Source organism: Tursiops truncatus, chromosome 6, assembly GCF_011762595.2.
Source record: "Tursiops truncatus isolate mTurTru1 chromosome 6, mTurTru1.mat.Y, whole genome shotgun sequence".
Taxonomy (NCBI): Eukaryota; Metazoa; Chordata; class Mammalia; order Artiodactyla; family Delphinidae; genus Tursiops; species Tursiops truncatus.
This window is the reverse complement of record NC_047039.1, coordinates 6,563,038-6,571,347: the sequence shown is the minus strand read 5'-3', so window position 1 is coordinate 6,571,347 and position 8,310 is coordinate 6,563,038. Positions and strand designations below refer to the sequence as shown.

Below are 8,310 nucleotides of genomic sequence, written 5' to 3'. Positions count from 1 at the left end.
ACCCCTAAGCTGGGGGGAGGACTTGACCGTGGGGCTCTGGAAACCCATGTGTCAACTTTTGGCAGTGAAACCCCAGGAGCTCCAGCTCCCAAACATTGTTACTTGCGTCCCTCCACCTCCCAGCACTCATTGCCTCGTGGTGTCCTGGACTCCCCTTCCATCTACAGAGAGGCGGTCTGGTCACTGCTTGAGAAAATGCCTAGAGTTTGGATTTGAGGCGTTGTGCGGAAGGTAGGATGAGAGAGCGAGAGAGAAAAGGCAAAGCCAGAAGGCAAGGGAGGAGGGTGTGCGGGCCTGTGGCAGGAGGCAACTGTGGATTGGGAGTTGCTTAGGGAAGCATTTCTTTTTGTTTCCTCTTCTCCGACAAAGACAGTCCCAGCCCAGATCCTCTCCATCCTCTAGTTACTTTCTCCTTTCCCTCTTTCTTTACTCTCCTGATGATGAGCCTGGGCAGGAAGAATCATGGAGCAGGAACCCACATCCTTCTCCTCAGGGCAGTCTGCTGCACACAGTAGCGACTCCAGGTGCACACAGGACAAATTGTTTTAAAGAGTCCCTGCAGCCATACTCATCCCTGTTGAGCCCTCTCTTCCCTTTGGGCACGGTGGGGAAGTTCTGGGGCAGTTCCTGAACTTCTGGTTAATCTAAGAGCTCTGGACCCTCATTTCCCCTGGAGCAGTGTTCCAAGCTTAGAGGCAGCCAAATGAGTGGTCCTTATTTTTTAACCCTGCAGGGTATATTAATTCATTTTACAGTCATGGGGGGAGTGGGAGAGAGGGAGTGACTATGATGATTTCCTAAACGCCAATTAGTAAGTAACCCCTCTATCCCACCATTGCGTTTAATAAACAATGATTGATGATCTGACTCTGGTGACAAACAAGGCTGATAGACAAGTACAAACCAAGTTAGAAAGCCGCAGTGCGCTGGTGTATTTCTCCTCTATCATCCTCTGGTATAGTTTCTGCCCCTACTTGTGGCTGGTGGGCCACACTCAACTTTAGGAACCCCAAGTCCAAGAGGCTGAGCAGAGACTGAGACTAGGTTGCCAATTTGAGTTGAACTTGATCTTCCCGCCTCCAAGCAGGATGCCGCGACCCGGAAGTGATATCTCCTCGCCTGTCAGGGATTCTGGCAGTCTGGAAACTCTAAAAATCAAGAAATTCAAGAAGGAGATGAAAAGAACCAGAAACTGTAGTAAGAGAGGGAAAGCAAAAGGAAAACAATTGTGCACAAAAATCGAAGGGCTTTCGGAATTCTGCCTGCGTTTCCAACAACCCGAGTTAAAGCTTGTTTGTCTCCACTTCGCTGCGTTTCTCCACGCGGTTTCTAGCGCGCAGTTCCCTTGCTCAGTATCTCTGGGGTTCTTTGCGTGGGAAGGGCGCTTTCCAGCGCGGCTGGCTTCCTGGAGGGCTCTGCCCACGGGCGGTGGTAGGAAAGCTGGGGTCGCGGACTGGTGGTGGGGGGAAGCCCCGGGGGGGGTGGTGCGGGCAGGTCCGGGCGAGGCCCTCACCGACCAGGTACCGGAGGGGTGCCCGCGCCGGCCGTCCCAGGGGAGCCTCTGGGCTGCTCACCGTTCCGGACAGCTGGGGCCAGAGTGATCTTATTACAGTTATTCATGGTCAGGATGATTTCTTAAGCCAAGACCAAAAATAAATGGCTCCAAGCGAGCACGCCAGTGCAGCTGCGCTCTGCGCGGTGGCTGTGAGTGGGGCTGGCACCAGCGACAACGTCCCCAGCTGCTGCTTCGGTATCACTCCGTGCCGGCGGAGAGGCGCACGACGGCGGCGGGCTGTGAGCTGCTGAGTGTGCAGTGGTGCGGGGCTGGAAGGCAGTTACGTGAAACAATTCGACCACACCGTGCTTATGGTCGGCGGAAATAGAAGACATCCCTGGCATACTTAAGAAGACTTACTACCCCCCCCCACTTCCTCCAAGAGGCAGGTTTAAAGTAAATCTCTCCTTTGCTAAGGATGACACCGCCCCCCGCCCCCCAAAGCATTCAAGAGTTCGGACAGATCTGCGACTCTTGTAGAATCAGGAATGTAGCGACGATCCAGATTGAGCCCCTTGCCAGAGGCTGAGTGGCAAATGCCTTAATGCATTTCGGGGCCAGGTGCACCTGGGCTGGATCCTGGCTTCTGGACTTACTGGCTTTATGATCTTGAGCCAGCGTCTTGGCCTCGCCGGGGTTGTTTTCGCGTTTGAAAAATGGGGACATATGCCCAATAAGGGTTTGAAAGTTCCTACCTCCTAGCCCTGGTGATCCTCATCGCTGCGTATTTATTCATCTTCGGGGAAATCACCGCACTTTCTTCCTAGAAACGCGGGAAACGTGACGGAACTGCCATCCCCTCTTCCCACCGCGAGGTGTGGCTTCCTAAGCAACGGCCTCCCTCCCCCGACCCGCGACTCTGGGGTCTCCAGGTCCTTCCCTTGGGTCTCACAAGCGCCTTGCCCCGTAATTTACATTCTCCGACCGGCGGGCGAGGTCTGATCCTTGCTTTCTTGCGACTGCTCTCCAGCCTGTTCTATAACCCTCTCGCTGCACGTCTGGAAAGCCCACATTAGAACGCCCCGGAGGATGATCCCTCCAAGCTGGCCGGAACCTGCGCAAAAACCCGGACTCGCGATGCCCGTGGAGCAAGAGCTCCTATCCACCTGCCGGGCGGGCCAGGACCCACACGCGTGACTAGGGGGCCTGGGAGTGGGAACGATGCGAGGGCCAGCTGGCCGCAGGGACCAAGAGGCGACAACTGCACTGGCCCTGGAAGAACCCAGGGATTTGGGCCGTAGGGAGCCGCGTGGGCCTGGGCTCCTCAGCCCCTCCTCCGCCTTCACCCACGCAGAGAAGGGTTCAGGATTGGCGGGTGCTGCGCCCCGCTAACTGAGCGCTGCTTCCCAGGGAATCCTGCATTGCGGGCCAGGATCCCTTTAAAATTTTTTCACTAAGGAGAGTTAAACACCTTGCATATATTTCCATACTGGTCACGCCCTAATTATGGAAAATCGCGTTCCTCCTGCTGATGGGGCAGGAGGGTGCCGGGGCAGTGGAAGACTCTTGGAACTATACATAAATAGAAAAAAAAAATATTCAGTTTGGACCGTTTGTGGAGTGTCCGGAACCGACAAGTTGGCGGCTGGAAACGGGGGCTTCTATGTCACCTTGCAGTTGAGAGCTGGGTAGGCAACAGGTGAGTGAGATTGGGGCTGCCCCTGTAGGAGGTCAGGACTCCTTCCTGGGCTCGTATTTGGCCAGCACCACCATTCAACTGGGACCCAGTAAAATCTCTTAAGCTTGCAGACTTGGAAAGGGAGGAAGGTAGCCAGGCAACGGAATTGCGGAAACTTCCTCTGGGTCACGTGAACTTTACTGCAGATCAGGAAGTTATCTAACAGCTGCCAAAAATCTTCTGACTCCAGAGCTCCAAATGTTGACTGTTTCTCACACCTCACCACCGGAGTCTGCTGCCTTGGGGGTTATTCACATTTCCTATTCCCTTTCTGCTTCAATCTACCCCCACCTGCCTGGTTGCATTTGGCGATGATTTCCTTTTGTCCATTCCCGATACCATGTGGTTCCCATACTTACCTGGGCAGGCTCTTTCCCCACCCACCCTCCGCAGGGGGAATTCCAAATCTCCTGAGGAGGGAAAGCCGGGTTGGGAAAGGGTCAGAAAAAGGAAGCCGAGCCTAAGGCCAGGCGTGCAATATTATATTCTTCTCCGGGTGACTTTGAGTCATTCCAGAAAAAAAGTGCAACAAAATAAGTAATCTTAATGGGCCCCCTCCCTTTCTTCCACTAACGCGCTAACTCCCAAGTTCTGAGCCAGGTTCACGGGCAGGAACCTGGCCTTCTGTGGCCTGGTATCCCCAGAAGGGGCTGGTCAAGATCTGAGCACACAGTAGGCCCTGAGACAACTGATCCTGGTTGACAGACGGATGCTCTGAAGGAAAAGGAGCAATTGTTTGAGAGCAACTGTAAGTAAAGGCGCCAGGTGTGTCCAGTTAATTTCAGGCTCACAAAGGAGATCACCTCAGGAGGATCTACTCCCACTTTCAACACATTGACCAAACACGAGGGAGCCCGCTTCAGCTGACCCATTGAACGGACAGGGCATCATTATGACTTCTGCCGACAGTGTTCATCTCCTGACCCTCGAGGCTCGAGGTGAGCTGAGCCCGCCCGACCGAATTCACACTCAGACCAGCCTCACTCCAGACAACCAGGAGCAGACACCTTCCCGGAGGCGAGAGTGCAGAAAAGCCGTGTCTTCTGCGCCCAGTGAATTTACGCTAGCTAATGGGGCGCCCGGGCCGTGCCCGAGTACTCGCTACCACGGGTGGGGGCGGGGATGCTGAGATCGCGCCCTGATCCCCCGCTTCCTGGATTCCGCTTCTCTGGGCGGGCGGAGAGCAGACGCTGACTTGCTTGAGCACTGGAGCTTGATCGTGACTAACTGGAAGGATCCTGCTGTCCCCCACCCGGACGTTACTGTCGGCTAAAGTTGTTACAGCTCTTTTTCGGCGCTAACCTTCCCTTACGCATTTGTAGCTACCCACAGACGCCGACTCCGTCCGCGTGGTGCGCACCCCGGAAGAGCTCGTGGAGACCCGGAAGCGGCGGGAGCTCCGACGTCGCTGCTCTCGCGGGCTAGCCCTTCCCGCCCCGCCCACTTGCGAGGCGCCGGGGTTGTCGAAGCCTCGCGTCGCGCGAGACCTGCGACCGCGTCCGCGCCGCCCTCCCGCCCGGCAGCGGGGGCTTTCCCGCTTCTGGGTGCCGGCCGTTGGCGGCTGTTGGCGGCCGTTACCTCCCCGTTCCCGGGAGGAGCCCGAGCGGATTTAGAGTCCTCGGAAGTCCGCCGTGCCGTCCGGCCACGGGTAGAGGGAGGCAAAGGGAAGGAGGACTTGACAGTGGGCCCGTGGGGGGCCATTCGGTAAACTCCAAAGAGCCGAGGGTCCTGAGGTAACTCCTAACTCTTAACCGCCGTGGGCAGGACGCCTCGGGGCCAGCCGGGCCGGTGTCCGCGACGGGAGAGCGCGGGGCCGCGGGCGTCGGGACAGCACCTCGGTCCACGTGGCCGGCCTACTGGGGGCCCGCACCCTGGCCTCGCTGTTTTCCTGTCTGTGGGGCTCAGGCGCGGTTGGAGAAAGAATAATGTCTCTACTTTCAGGAAAAACATCAAAGACCGGAGCTGCGCAATATGGAGCGCACATGGCGGTCTCCGAATGCCGGGCCTGCCAAAACATGTTTCGCAGGATTTTCTTCCTTACCTTTTTGTCCATCCCCGCTCCGCCCTCACCCCAGGCTTTTCTTGTCTTCTCCCCCAGTGGGAGGGAGCCACGGGCTCGCGAGGAGGCTGCGAGGCGATCCACGACCTTTCGGGATGTGATGCTCACCCGGGAAGGGGCTGGGGGACCGCAGAGCCGTGACTCGCCCGGGACCCAGAGCAGAAGCGCCAGGTCGCTTCTGGCATTTTACCTGCAAAAGCAGGTAAGTTTCCTGCTGGTAAGCGAGCCCTTAATGTCACGTTACACCAGCTGAGTCCTCAGGCCTCAGCGCCTTGCTCTCCTTAGGTCAGGGCTCTTCAATAGTTAATGAATATTGAAGGGAAGGAAAAGCCTGCAAGCTGGCTTAAGTTTACTTTTTACTTCAGTCTAAACAAGATTTAGGTGCAAAGCTTCTCTTCCTCATTAACAGCTATGTTAAAATCATTATTACTGCTAAACAGTAGGAGACCGGTATCGCAGTTCTTCAAATAACCTAGCAGAGAGAGGCAAGGGACAGTTGGCTCAAAGTTCAGGCGGTTTGCTTCAGGAATTTATTTCTCAAGGTGAAATCTCAGAATGTGAGGGGTCATTAAAATGATCTAGGTTCAACTTCTGAACTTCCTGAAAGGTGAGCTGGGCCCTAACTAGGTAGTTACTAGCCCAGGGCATAGGCTAGGATGGAGCTGGGGAAGTGCTCTCTCTCCCAGGCTGATGCCTAAGAGCTCACTGCCCCTCACAGCCCTCAGTGGAAGGACAAGCTGGATCATTTCGTCTCTTCTCGCCACTTCTGTTAAATGGATTGCTGTCTCCTCTGAAAAATGATCTCAGGCTATTCTCCTTCAGCACATTTACACGTAGGGTTAGTATTAAAGGTAGGAGTAAATTCTTGGGGGCTCCCATTTAACAAAAGATCCATGCCGTCGCCAGAACATGCAGCTTTTTCTAATGCGCTACTGATGATAGTGGGGGAAGGAAACACCGCCGCACATGGAGCTGGTTAAACATGAATCTCATCAAATCTTCCAGTGTCTGGTGACTTATGTGGCTTATATACCCAGACCGGTGGGCAACTTACCTGACAAGCAGTTAGAAAATCTGGATTTTACACCTGGCTTTGCCATCAACCTGCTGCATGTCCCGACCAGTCAATTTCTCTGGATTTATTTCTCTCTCTATATACACGTTTTTAATTTTTATTATATGTGTGCATTATATATTTGTGTGTATGCATACGCATGTACTTATGTTATTAATTTTTAATTCTGGTAATCTATTGGTTCACAAACCCAATTTCTGTTTTTATATTCTCTGATGCTGTTGTATGTATCAACATACAGTGAGTCCCTTACCCCTACCAGATGAAGAAGCAACAGAGCCAACACCGACACCCTGCTTATTCCTGTATTAAGTTAATAAGTTAATCAATGAATGTTAAACCTGCATAGTTCTTTAGAGCTGCTTCTGCCCCTTCTTCTTGCAGATGAGCACACGAGCCCAGAGAGCTGATTTCCCCCGGTTGCACAGCTAGAGAGCCCAGGATGGCTTCTTGCTCAGTGCCATACTCTGTGAAAATTATTGGAGAGACGGGCCAGGTGAGCATGGGTCAAGTCTCTAGGATATTTCCTTCTACCACCCAGCCATCCACATTCCTCACCCCACTTCTCATTCAGAACAGCAATACCCAGACCAGAACATAATAGTCTTGGATTCAGGAGTACAAATTTAAGGCAAAACTCGAAGTCAGCACCGTGTCACTTGTGCTACGCTTCTTTAAACATTCCTGCTCTATTGTGTGGACTGTGAGCCCACAAGGAGCTTTGGGCCAAGGTTACAGGTCCTCTAATGAGGATACAGCCACAAGTCTCACATGTCTTTAGTCTCTCTTTAGAGGTAGAAATCCATGATCAAACTTAATAAAGAGGCAAAACAATAATTAACAAATTTATAAAGTAAAGCCAGTGTTCAGACTAATATTTCACTGATCCTTTTCCCTCACACAACACACTCCCAAATTATCAACATTGGGTGCAGGTGGAAGAGCTAACAAAGCAATTATCCAGCATTAATAGTAAGATGGTAAAGCTGCTCTTGCTTGCTTTGGGGAAGCACCTTCTTGATGTGAGATAAGGATGTGGGGAACTGTCTGCCATGTTGGATGTTAAGTGTGGGTGCTTTCTCCTGTCTTGGTCGACCTTGATGAGCCTGTTGATGCTGCCTGGCTGGAATCCAGAGTGTTTCAGAGGAACAGTTGTAATGTGTTTCCCATGGGTGTGTAGCGCAACAGGCAGTTTCTCTGCACTGAAGCAGCCTCTTCCTCTCTCACCTGCAGGCTGGGGGACCTTGACAACTTGGAGGCTAAAAGAACCCCACATAGCACCAGGGCTGAGGGGGTCTCCCTCAGCAGGGAGCTTAGGCCTGTGGCAATGGGCCACCCAGCCCAGACAGCCACTCCAAGCTGTTGCCCTAGGTAGGACCGGAGCAAGGATACCCACCTTCCACCTTTGAATCTGGGCGATTATGTAAGGTGTTCGTTGCAACTCTAGCTGTGCAATAGAGTACAAAGAGCTCTCTGCCCATTCCTCCTAAACCTCATCCTCAGGGTCCTGTTCTGGACCATTTCTCTTCCTATATGAAAACCTCTCCCTGGGCTATAGTCAATCCAAATACTTCCTGAGATGGTTATAAGGATTAAATGAGAAAATCTACTAAACGTGCTTTTCACAGTGCTACGTATGTAGTAAGTACTAGATGCGTGTTAGCAATGATTATCGTTATTACCGTTATTGTTTTTATTAGCCATTCTATGGTTTCACGTGACGTTGATGGCATATTTTTCTACAATTCAGACCTCTTCTAGGAGTGCTAGACCCAAATATCCCACCCCTTGCTGGAGGACATTTTCACGTCCTAAGTAGATGTACTTAGATTTTGAAAACTCGTCACGCTCAGAACGGAATGTGTTTTTAGTCCCTGTTGCACACTCATAGTCTGTTCTCCTAGGCTCTATGAATGGCACCACCATCAGTCAGGAGCTAGGCC

The 8,310-nt window shown here is 52.7% G+C and overlaps 1 long non-coding RNA gene across 1 annotated transcript; it reads right to left on the bottom strand.

Moving 5' to 3' along the window:
• Positions 1-576: 576 nt before the first annotated feature.
• Positions 577-4,662, bottom strand: LOC109549532 (uncharacterized). Its single transcript, XR_002175837.3, has 3 exons — positions 2,251-4,662; positions 1,575-1,824; positions 577-1,148 (listed from the first exon to the last, which is right to left on the bottom strand). It is a non-coding gene; the product is annotated as an uncharacterized lncRNA (long non-coding RNA).
• Between the last annotated feature and the right edge of the window lie 3,648 nt (positions 4,663-8,310).